This window comes from Somniosus microcephalus, chromosome 32 (assembly GCF_052327205.1).
Source record: "Somniosus microcephalus isolate GS21.2 chromosome 32, FLI_Smic_1.0, whole genome shotgun sequence".
Taxonomy (NCBI): domain Eukaryota; kingdom Metazoa; phylum Chordata; class Chondrichthyes; order Squaliformes; family Somniosidae; genus Somniosus; species Somniosus microcephalus.
Genome location: NC_141018.1, coordinates 40,680,421 through 40,692,836, shown reverse-complemented (window position 1 = coordinate 40,692,836; position 12,416 = coordinate 40,680,421). Strand labels below are relative to the sequence as shown.

Here is a 12,416-nt window from a genome sequence, read left to right as displayed (position 1 = left end):
TGCCGTTCCGAGGTGTGACAGGAGGTTCCTCAGCTCACTAGTTCCTTCTTCCCAGGTGCCATTTAAAATTAAATCTTCTTCAGCCTTTCACCCGAGGTCTGATTTCTGACACGGTTACTTCCTGAACAGGGAATTTATAGAAACATAGAAACATAGAAGATAGGAGCAGGAGTAGGCCATTCGGCCCCTCGAGCCAGCTCCGCCATTCAATGCAATCATGGCTGATCATCCAAATTCAGTACCCGGTCCCTGCTTTCTCCCCATACCCCTTGATCTCTTTAGCCTTAAGAAATATATCCAACTCCTTCTTGAATATATTTAATGTATTGGCCTCTACTGCCTTCTGTGGTAGAGAATTCCACAGGTTCACCACTCTCTGGGTGAAGAAATTCCTCCTCATTTCTGTCCTAAATGGCCTACCCCTTATCCTTAGACTGTGACCCCTGGTTCTGGACTCCCCGACCATCGGGAACATCCTTCCTGCATCTAGTCTGTCCAGTCCTGTCAGAATTTTATAAGTTTCACTGAGATCCCCTCTCATTCTTCTAAACTCCAGCGAGTACAAGCCCAATCAACCCAATCTCTCCTCATACGTCATTCCTGCCATCCCAGGTATCAGCCTGGTGAATCTTCGCTGAACTCCTTCCATGGCAAGAACATCCTTCCTCAGATAAGGCGACCAAAACTGCACACAATACTCAAGATGTGGTCTCACCAAGGCCCTGTACAACTGCAGCAAGACATCCTTGTTCCTGTACTCAAACCCTCTCGCTACGAAGGCCAACATACCATTTGCCTTCTTAACCGCCAGCTGCACCTGCATGCTTACCTTCAATGACTGGTGCACAAGGACACCCAGGTCTCGTTGCACTTCCCCTTCTCCCAATCTATTGCCATTCAGATAATAATCTGCCTTCCTGTTTTTGCCACCAAAGTGGATAACCTCACATTTATCCACGTTATATTGCATTTGGCATGCTTTTGTCCAAATCATCCTGGAGTTTCTCGGCATCCTCCTCACAGCACACACGCCCACCCAGCTTTTTGTCGTCTGCAAATTTGGAGATATTACATCTAGTTCCCTTGTCTGAGGCCTGAAATTCAGCAATCAGTCACGACTAATCCCCGCCCATTCTTTGCTCTACTGAAGTTTGCAGTTAGTGAAAAGCAGGAGATGGACACTGCCATTAGAATCAAGTGATCCCTGGGCCGGGAGAGAAGGGTCTGGGGAGCCAAGTGTCCTGGGGGAATCAGGTGTCCCGAGGAGCTAGGTGTCCCGGGGAGCCAGGTGTCCCTGGAGCTAGGTGTCCGGGGGAGCCAGGACTCCCGCCCGGGGAGCCAGGTGTCTGGGGGAGCCAGGTGTCCCTGGAGCCAGGTGTCTGGGGGAGCCAGGTGTCCGGGGCGCCAGGTGTCCGGGGGAGCCAGGTGCAGTAGGAGTAAATTGGCACAGCAGGCAGTGGAAACCAGTTTTCTAACCAATCAGCAGGGGTGACTCATTTGGCTGTAAACAAACAAACAGTATAAAAAGACCAGTCCTAGTGCAAGCAAGCACTGAGTGCGAGTCATCAAAGAGTGCTCTGAGTTTGGGTAAGTGTGAGTTAGCGTAAGTCGGGTGTTAGGTGCTCTTTTCAAACTTTAACTCTGTGGGTTGTAGTTGATAAGGCCTTTCTGGTGCAGAGTGACTGTTGGTAAACCATTTAACTGGTGTAACTAGAGGGATTGATTTAATTTAAATCCAATTAATTAAAGGGGATACTTGCATCTAAAATCGGGCAGAGGGTGTCCATAACTAACAATAAAAAATGTAATTGATTACATAGAATGGAGCAGGTGATGTGTTACTGTTGCGAGATGTGGGAGCCGGTGAACCCCATTGAGGCTCACGGTGATTACGTCTGTGGCAAGTGTCTGCTGCTACAGGAACTCCAGCTCCGTGTTGATGAGCTGGAGTCTGAGCTTCAGACACTGCGACACATCAGGGAGGGGGAGAAGTACCTGGACTCTGTGTATCAGGAGGTGGTCACACCTATGAAGTTAATTAATTCAGATGTAGCCCATGGTCAGGGACAGGACAGTGTGACTACGAGTGAGGCAGGTACGGGGATCCAGGAGGTAGAGCTGGAGGAGCCGCAGCCCTTGCTCTTGTCCAACAGGTTCGAGGTTCTTACTCCCTGTGGGGACGGGAGCAGGGACTGCAGGGAGGATGAGCAACCTGGCCACAGCACCATGGAACGGGGGGCCATTCAAGAGGGGGGAGTAAATAGAAATGTTGTAGTGGTAGGGGATAGTATTATTAGGGGGATAGATAGAGTTCTCTGCAGCCGAGAGCGAGAGTCCCGAAGGCTGTGTTGCCTACCCGGTGCCAGGGTTAAGGATATCTCCTCTGGGCTGGAAAGAAACTTGCAGTGGGAGGGGGTGGATCCAGTTGTCGTGGTCCATGTTGGTACAAACGACGTAGATAGGACTAGGAAGCCGGTTCTGTTAAAGGAGTATGAGCAGCTAGGGGTCAAATTAAAAAACAGAACCTCAAGGGTAATAATCTCTGGATTATTACCTGAGCCACAAGCGAATTTGGCTAGGACAAATAAAATTAGAGAGTTAAATGCGTGGCTCAAAGACTGGTGTGGGAGAAATGGGTTTTGCTTCCTGGGACACTGGCACCAGTACTGGGGCAGGAGGGAGCTGTTCCGTTGGGACGGGCTTCACTTGGCCAGTGCTGGGACTACAGTCCTGGCGGATCATATAACTAGGGCTGTAGAGAGGGCTTTAAACTAACTAGTGGGGGGGAGGTTCCGAGAGAGCAAATAATAAAAATGACAACAGAGAAGGTCATAGACTTAGGTAGCAGTGGGGAAATTAAAAACCAGAGCGTGTCAGGAAGGGGCAGAAGGTATGGAGTAAAAGGTAAAGTAATAAAAAGGGCAAAAGCAGGAACTAAGTGTCACAAAACATATTTGAAAGTTCTCTATCTGAATGCACGTAGCATTCGTAACAAAATAGACGAGTTAATGGCACAAATAACTACATATGGGTATGATCTTGTGGCCATTACAGAAACATGGCTGCAGGGTGACAATGCCTGGGAATTAAACATACCAGGTTATTTAACGATCAGGAAGGACAGGCAGGAAGGAAGGGGAGGTGGGGTGGCTATGTTAATAAAGGAAGGAATCACTGTAATACAGATAAATGATATTGGGTCAAAAGATCAGGATAATGAAACAGTTTGGGTGGAGGTAAGGAATAATAAGGGGAAAAAAACACTAGTGGGCGTAGTCTATAGGCCTCCGAACAGTTGCAACTCTGTTGGACAGAGTATCAATCAGGAAATAGTTGAGGCTTGTAATAAGGGAACATCTATAATTATGGGGGATTTTAACTATCATATTAATTGGACAAATCAAATTGGGCAGGGCTGCCATGAGGATGACTTCATTGAGTGTATTAGGGATGGGTTTCTTGAGCAGTATGTAACTGAACCGACCAGGGGGCAAGCAACCTTAGATCTGGTCCTGTGTAACGAGACAGGATTAATTAAAAATGTCCTAGTAAAGGATCCCCTTGGAATGAGTGACCATAACATGGTTGAATTCCATATTCAATTAGAGGGTGAGAAGGTTGGATCTCAAGCAAGCGTGCTAAGCTTGAATAAAGGAGACTATGAAGGTATGAGAGCGGAATTGAGTAGAGTGAATTGGGAAAATAGATTAAAGGGTAAGACGATACATGATCAGTGGTGTACATTTAAGGAGTTATTTTACAACTTCCAAAAAATATATATTCCACTGAGAAGAAAAGGGTGTAAAAGAAAAGACAGCCATCCGTGGCTAAGTAAAGAAATTAAGGATAGTATTCGACTAAAAACAAGGACATATAAGGTAGCCAAATCTAGTGGGAGGATAGAGGATTGGGAAAACTTTGAAAGACAGCAAAAAATAACAAAAAGATTGATTAAGAAAGGGAAGATAGATTATGAAAGTAAATTAGCAAAAAATATAAAAACAGATAGTAAGAGTTTTTATAGTTATATAAAAAGAAAAAGGGTGGCTAAAGTAAATGTTGGTCCCTTAGAGGATGAGACCGGGAAATTAATGGTGGGAAATATGGAGATGGCAAAAACACTGAATGAATATTTTGTATCAGTCTTTACAGTGGAGGACACTAAGAATATCCCAACACTGGACAAACAGGGGGCTATAGGGGGGAGGAGCTAAACACGATCAAAATCACTAAGGAAGTGGTACTCGGTAAAATAATGGGACTCAAGGCAGATAAATCACCTGGACCTGATGGCTTACATCCTTGGGTCTTGAGGGAAGTGGCGGTAGGGATTGTGGATGCATTGGTAATAATTTTCCAAAACTCCCTGGACTCGGCAAAGCTCCCGGCAGACTGGAAAACTGCTAATGTAACACCCTTATTTAAAAAGGGCAGTAGACAGAAGGCTGGAAACTATAGACCGGTTAGCCTAACATCTGTGGTAGGTAAAATTTTGGAGTCCATTATTAAGGAGACAGTAACAGGACATTTGGATAATCATAATTTAATAGGACAAAGTCAGCATGGTTTTATGAAGGGGAAGTCATGTTTGACAAATTTGCTGGAGTTCTTTGAGGAAGTAACATATAGGGTGGATAAAGGGGAACCAGTGGACGTAGTGTATTTAGACTTCCAAAAGGCATTTGACAAGGTGCCACACAAAAGATTATTGCTTAAGATAAAAAATCACGGGATTGGGGGTAATATTCTGGCATGGATAGAGGATTGGCTATCTAACAGAAGGCAGAGAGTTGGGATAAATGGTTCATTCTCAGACTGGCAATCAGTAACTAGTGGTGTTCCGCAGGGGTCAGTGCTGGGCCCCCAACTCTTTACAATCTATATTAACGATTTGGAGGAGGGGACCGAGTGTAACATATCAAAGTTTGCAGATGATACTAAGATGGGAGGGAAAGTAGTGAGTGAGGAGGACATAATAAACCTGCAAGGGGACATAGACAGGCTAAGTAAGTGGGCAGAGATTTGGCAGATGGAATACAATACTGGAAAGTGTGAGGTTATGCACTTTGGCAGGAAAAATCGTAGAGCAAGTTATTATCTTAATGGCAAGAAACTGGAAAGTACTGAAGTACAAAGGGATCTGGGGGTCCTGGTGCACGAAACTCAAAAGGTTAGTATGCAGGTGCAGCAAGTGATTAATGATGCGCTATCAATTACTCAAAAGACTGAGGTTAAGCGAGTAACAACCAGGCTTTTATTAACTAAAGAATGAAGGTCTAGTCTCGAGTGGTCAACCCGTCCAGAATACTAAGGGACTGGGAGGTAGTCACTTATATACCTGGAATAGTGGGAGGAGTCAGCCGAGGCATGTCCAGACCTGTACCTAGTGGAATACACATACACATACAGACAGGTATAACAGTGGTTTACCACATTCACCCCTTGTTTAAAAATGAGTCCGGCGGGGTGAAGTGTATTTAAAACTTCGTGTATTGGAGTCTCTCCGGAGGTCTTGTCTGCCGCTGTGATCGACGTGGCGACGGCAGGGGTGGTGGAGCTTCCAGCGTCGCGTCCCGTGTAGGCTGGGGCACTGGAGTGTAGTCCTCGTGGGTGACGGTCCAAGGCGAGCCGGCTGCTGGGGTTGGATATCGGGTCGTGGGGGCGGGGTGGTAATGGGTAGTGGGTTACAGCGGTCCCCGAGGGTGTCGTGGGGGGTGGTGGTAATGGGTAGTGGGTTACAGCGGTCCCCGAGGGTGCAAGGTCTCGTATGGAGACTGTGTCCTCCCGCCCGTCCGGGTATGCAATGTAAGCGTACTGGGGGTTGGCGTGGAGGAGGTCAACCCTCTCGACCAGGGGGTCCGTTTTATTGGTCCTCACGTGTCTTCTCAGTAGTACCGGCCCTGGGGACGTCAGCCATGGCGGTAACGCTGTCCCCGATGTGGACTTCCTTGGGAAGACAAACATTTTCTCGTGAGGGGTGGCATTGGTGGCAGTGCAGAGCAGTGACCGAATCGAGTGGAGCGCATCGGGGAGCACCTCCTGCCAGCGGGAGGTCGGAAGGCCCCTAGACTTTAAGGCTAGTAGGGCGGCCTTCCAAACTGTTGCATTCTCTCTTTCCACCTGTCCGTTCCCCCGGGGGTTGTAACTGGTGGTCCTGCTTGTGGCTATACCCCTAGCGAGCAGGTACTGGCGAAGTTCGTCGCTCATAAACGATGAGCCCCGGTCGCTATGGATATAGCTGGGGAAACCGAACAGGGTGAAGAGGCTGTTCAGACATTTAATGACCGTGGCACTGGTCATGTCCGGGCAGGGGATAGCGAACGGGAAACGGGAGTACTCGTCAATGATGTTGAGGAAGTACACATTGCGGTCGGAGGAGGGGAGAGGCCCTTTAAAATCGACGCTCAGGTGTTCGAAAGGGCGAGTGGCTTTTATCAGGTGGGCTCTGTCTGGTCTATAAAAGTGCGGTTTGCACTCAGCGCAGACTTGGCAGTTCTTGGTCATGGTCCTGACCTCCTCAATGGAGTAAGGCAGGTTGCGGGCCTTGATGAAGTGGAAGAACCTGGTGACCCCCGGGTGGCAGAGGTAATTGTGGAGGGCCCTCAGCCTATCGATCTGCGCGCTGGCGCAGGTGCCACGCGATAGGGCATCTGGGGGTTCATTGAGCTTCCCAGGCCGGTACAAGATCTCGTAATTGTAGGTGGAAAGTTCGATTCTCCACCTCAAGATCTTGTCATTTTTGATTTTGCCCCTCTGCTTGTTGTTGAACATAAAAGCAACTGAACGCTGGTCAGTGAGCAGGGTAAATTGTTTTCCGGCCAGGTAGTGCCTCCAATGACGCACAGCCTCCACAATAGCCTGGGCCTCCTTCTCGACCGTGGAGTGTCTGGTCTCCGGGCCCTGGAGGGTTCGTGAGAAGAATGCCACAGGTCTCCCCGCCTGATTAAGGGTGGCGGCCAGAGCGAAGTCGGACGCATCGCTTTCCACCTGGAAGGGGATGGATTCATCCACTGCGTGCATGGTGGCTTTGGCAATGTCCTCCTTGATACGGTGGAAGGCCGAGCGGGCCTCTGCCATCAGGGGAAAAGAGGTGGATTTGATCAGCGGACGGGCTTTGTCTGCATAGTAGGGGACCCACTGGGCGTAGTAGGAAAAAAACCCTAGGCACCTCTTCAGAGCTTTTAGGCAGTGGGGCAGTGGGAGTTCCATAAGGGGACGCATCCGGTCCGGGTCGGGACCGATGACCCCGTGTTCCACAACACAGCCAAGGATGGCGAGGCGGTCTGTGCGGAATATGCACTTCTCCTTGTTATATGTCAGGTTCAGGAGTTGGGCGGTGCGGAGGAATTTCTCGAGGTTTGCATCATGGTCCTGCAAGTCATGGCCGCAGATGGTCACATTGTCTAGGTAAGGGAAAGTGGCCTGCAGCGCGTTTTGATCGACCATCCGGTCCATCTCCCTTTGGAAGACGGAGACCCCGTTGTTAACGCCAAAGGGAACCCTAAGGAAGTGATAGATGTGGCCGTTTGCCTCAAAAGCAGTATACTGGCGGTCTTCGGGGCGGATGGGGAGCTGGTGGTACGCTGATTTCAGGTCAATGGTCGAAAAGACGCGGTACTGCGCGATCTGGTTGACCATGTCAGCTATGCGGGGGAGTGGGTAGGCGTCCAGCAGGGTGTAGCAGTTTATTGTTTGGCTGTAGTCGATGACCAGGCGTTGTTTCTCGCCGGTCTTAACGACCACAACCTGGGCTCGCCAGGGGCTGGAGCTGCCCTCAATAATCCCCTCCTTCAGGAGCCGCTCCACTTCGGTTTTGATGAAAACCCTGTCCCCGGCACTGTGTCGCCTGCTCTTTGTGGCGATGGGCTTACAGTCGGGGGTGAGGTTAGCAAACAGTGGGGGGGGTGGGACTCTGAGTGTGGAGAGGTTGCATCTGGTGCGCAGCGGGCAATTTGGAGGCTGCTGGCTGCGGACTGTGAGTGGGGGGAGGGGGCCACCGTACGCCATCGTAACGCTTTTGAGGTGGCACTGGAAATCCAACCCCAGTCGAACGGCAGCGCAAAGTTGGGGCAGGACCAGGAGTTTAAAATTATTGAACACAGTCCCGTCTACTACTAGTGTCACCACGCAGTAGCCGCCAATGTCCGCTGACTGGGACTCGGCTGCCACAGAAATCCGCTGGTGCGCAGGCAGGACTGGGAGAGAGCAATGCCGCACCGTGTCGGGGTGGATGAAGCTCTCTGTGCTCCCGGAGTCAAAAAGGCAGTTTATTGCATGGCCGTTTACCTTAACGTCCATTTTGGACCGAGCTAGTTGGTGCGGTCTCGTTTGGTCCAGCGTAACAGAGGCCAGCATAGGGGTCGGTGTGTCGCTGCGGGTATCAGATGGGGGGGCGTTGGCGGCCTGCTGCGTCCCGGCTGGTGTCCAAGATGGCGGCGTCCATGATTCCCATGTGGCTGGAGTCGTCCAAGATGGCTGCTGCTGTGGTGGTTCGCACATGGCTGGGGAGGCCCAAGATGGCGGCCCGCACGGCCCACACGCGGCGCTGTTGGGGGCCCAAGATGGCGGCTCGCACGGCCCACACGCGGCGCTGCTGGCGTTCGGGGTGGCTTTGGCCTTGCAGACGCTAGCGTAGTGTCCCTTTTTCCCGCAGCCCGAGCAGGTCGTATTCTTCGCCGGGCAGCGCGCTCTGGGGTGTTTGGCCTGGCCACAGAAGTAGCATTTCTGGCCTTGGGATACTGCTGTCTGGCTTTGGGACACTGCTGTGGTGGTTGGGCCGTTGTTGGGCTGTGGCTGGGGTGGCACGGTGCTAAGGGGCTGTCCTACTGTGTCCCAGGTTGTCGTTCCCCACGGCGTCCACGGTGCAGAGGAGTAGGCATCCATGCCCCGGTAGGCTGCGTCCAGCGTTAGTGCGATTTCGGAGGCTTTGTCGAGGGTGAGGTCACTCTGCTCCAGCAGTCGCTGTCGGGTGTAGTTGGACCTGTGGCCCGCTACAAAGGCATCCCGCGTCAGTTCCTCCGTGTACTTAGTGGACGTTACCGCATTACACCCACAGGCCCGGCCAAGCACGGACAGTGCTTGGAGGTATTCCTCAGTCGATTCCCCAGGTTGTTGCTTGCGACTCCCCAGGAGGTGCCTGGCGTAAACTTCGTTCACAGGGCGCGTGTACTGGGTCTTGAGGAGCTGGAGGGCGGCTGTGTACGAGGTCGCGTCCTGGATGACTGAGTACACTCGGTGGTTCACCTTGGAGATCAGGACAGACAGTTTGTTCGCATCCGTTACGACCGCAGTGGAGGCAGTCAGGAATGCCTCGAAGCACATGAGCCAGTGAGCAAACTTGGTGGAAGCGTCCGCTTCCCGACTGTCCAGGTCCAGGCATGCTGGTGTGAGGATCTTCTCCATTATAAAAAATTTAGTTAATAAAATTGATGCGCCATCAATTACTCAAAAGACTGAGGTTAAGCGAGTAACAACCAGGCTTTTATTAACTAAAGAATGAAGGTCTAGTCTCGAGTGGTCAACCCATCCAGAATACTAAGGGACTGGGAGGTAGTCACTTATATACCTGGAATAGTGGGAGGAGTCAGCCGAGGCATGTCCAGGCCTGTACCGAGTGGAATACACATACACATACAGACAGGTATAACAGTGGTTTACCACAATTAAGAAGGCCAATGGAATGTTGGCTTTCATTGCTAGGGGGATAGAATATAAAAATAGGGAGGTATTGCTTCAGTTGTACAAGGTATTGGTGAGACCGCACCTGGAATACTGCATACAGTTTTGGTGTCCATACTTAAGAAAAGACATACTTGCTCTCGAGTCAGTACAAAGAAGGTTCACTCGGTTAATCCCGGGGATGAGGGGATGGACATATGAGGAGAGGCTGAGTAGATTGGGACTCTACGCATTGGAGTTCAGAAGAATGAGAGGCGATCTTATTGAAACATATAAGATTGTGAAGGGGTTGGATCGGGTGGATGCGGGGAGGATGTTTCCGATGATGGGTGAAACTAGAACTAGGGGGCATAGTCTTAGAATAAGGGGCTGCTCTTACAAAACTGAGATGAGGAGGAACTACTTCATTCAGAGGGTGGTAGGTCCATGGAATATGCTGCCCCAAAAAGCTGTAGAAGCTACATCATTACATAAATTTAAAACAGAAATAGACAGTTTCCTAGAAGTAAAGGGAATTAAGGGTTACGGGGAGCGGGCAGGAATTTGGAGATGAGTCTAGGTTCGGATCGGACATGGCCCTGTGGGTAGCGGAGCGGGCCCAGGGGCCGTGTAGCCTGATCCTGCTCCTATTTCGTGTGTCTAATTCTGTTAGATTCAGGAGATGGTTCTGTGATAGTAGATTGGCGGTTAGGATCAGATCAGCCATGATCTTATTGAATGGCGGAGCAGGCTCGAGGGGCCGATTGGCCTACTCCTGCTCCTATTTCTTATGTTCTTATGTTCTTATGTCCGGGGGCGCCAGGTGTCCGGGGGAGCCAGGTGTCCCGGGAGCCAGGTGTCCAGGGGAGCCAGGTGTCCCGGGAGCCAGGTGTCCAGGGGAGCCAGGTGTCCAGGAAAGCCAGGTGTCCCGGGGAGCCAGGTGTCCAGGGGAGCCAGGTGTCCCGGGAGAGAAGTGTCCGGGGAGCCAGGTGTCCCGGGGGAGCCAGGTGTCCCTGGGGAGCCAGGTGTCCCGGGGGAGCCAGGTGTCCCGGGGGAGCCAGGTGTCCCGGGGGAGCCAGGTGTCCTGAGAGCCAGGTGTCCCAGGGGAGCCAGGTGTCCCTGGGGAGCCAGGTGTCCTGGAGAGCCAGACGTCCTGGAGAGCCAGGGGTCCCGGGGGAGCCAGGTGTCCCGGGGGAGCCAGGTGTCCCAGGGGAGCCAGGTGTCCCTGGGGAGCCAGGTGTCCTGGAGAGCCAGGCGTCCTGGAGAGCCAGGTGTCCTGGAGAGCCAGGTGTCCCAGGGGAGCCAGGTGTCCTGGAGAGCCAGGCATCCTGGAGAGCCAGGTGTCCCGGGGGAGCCAGGTGTCCCGGGGGAGCCAGGTGTCCTGGAGAGCCAGGTGTCCCGGGGGAACCAGGTGTTCCAGGGGAGCCAGGTGTCCCGGGGGAGCCAGGTGTCCCGGGGGAGCCAGGTGTTCCAGGGGAGCCAGGTGTCCCGGGGGAGCCAGGTGTTCCAGGGGAGCCAGGTGTCCCGGGGGAGCCAGGTGTCCCGGGGGAGCCAGGTGTCCCGGGAGCCAGGTGTCCCGGGAGCCAGGTGTCCCGGGAGCCAGGTGTCCCAGGGAGCCAGGTGTCCCCGGAGCCTGGTGTCCCGGGAGAGAAGTGGCTGTGGAGCAGGTGTCCCGGGAGCCAGGTGTCCCGGGAGCCAGGTGTCCCAGGGAGCCAGGTGTCCCCGGAGCCTGGTGTCCCGGGAGAGAAGTGGCTGTGGAGCAGGTGTCTCGGGAGGCAGGTGTCGCGGGCAGCCAGGTGTCCCGGGGAGCCAGGTGTCGCGGGCAGCCAGGTGTCCCTGGAGCCAGGTTTCCAGGGAGAGAAGTGTCTGGGGAGCCAGGTGTCCGGGGGAGCCAGGTGTCCTGGGAGCGAAGTGTCTGTGGAGCCAGGTGTCCCCAGAGCCTGGTGTCCCGGGAGAGAAGTGTCCGGGGAGCCAGGTGTCCCGGGGGAGCCAGGTGTCCTGGGAGCGAAGTGTCTGTGGAGCCAGGTGTCCCCGGAGCCTGGTGTCCCGGGAGAGAAGTGTCCGGGGAGCCAGGTGTCCCGGGGGAGCCAGGTGTCCCGGGGGAGCCAGGTGTCCTGGGAGCGAAGTGTCTGTGGAGCCAGGTGTCCCCGGAGCCTGGTGTCCCGGGAGAGAAGTGTCCGGGGAGCCAGGTGTCCCGGGGGAGCCAGGTGTCCTGGGAGCGAAGTGTCTGTGGAGCCAGGTGTCCCCGGAGCCTGGTGTCCCGGGAGAGAAGTGTCCGGGGAGCCAGGTGTCCCGGGGGAGCCAGGTGTCCCCAGAGCCAGGTGTCCCATGGAGCCAGCTGTCATAAGAACATAAGAACTTAAGAAATAAGAGCAGGAGTAGGCCATATGGCCCCTCGAGCCTGCTCCGCCATTCAACAAAATCATGGCTGATCATCGACCTCAACTCCACTTTCCCGCTCGATCTCAATATCCCTTGATTCCCCATGAGTCAAAAAATCTATTTATCTCAGCCTTGAATATACTCAAAGACTCAGCATCCACAGCCCTCTGGGGCAGAGAATTCCAAAGATTCACAACCCTCTGAGTGAAGGAATTCCTCCTCATCTCGGTCTTAAATGGCCGACCCCTTATCCTGAGACTATGCCCCCTAGTTCTAGACTCTCCAGCCAGGGGAAACAACCTCTCAGCATCTACCCTGTCAATCCCCCTCAGAATCTTGTATGTTTCAATGAGATTGTTAGATCCGTGTATCTTAAT

At 52.8% G+C, this 12,416-nt stretch overlaps 1 protein-coding gene across 2 annotated transcripts in view; it reads left to right on the top strand.

The window, feature by feature from the left end:
• Positions 1 to 12,416, top strand: part of tjp1a (tight junction protein 1a) — a 229,205-nt gene that overhangs the window by 20,479 nt on the left and 196,310 nt on the right. The gene's annotated exons all lie outside the window — the stretch shown is intronic.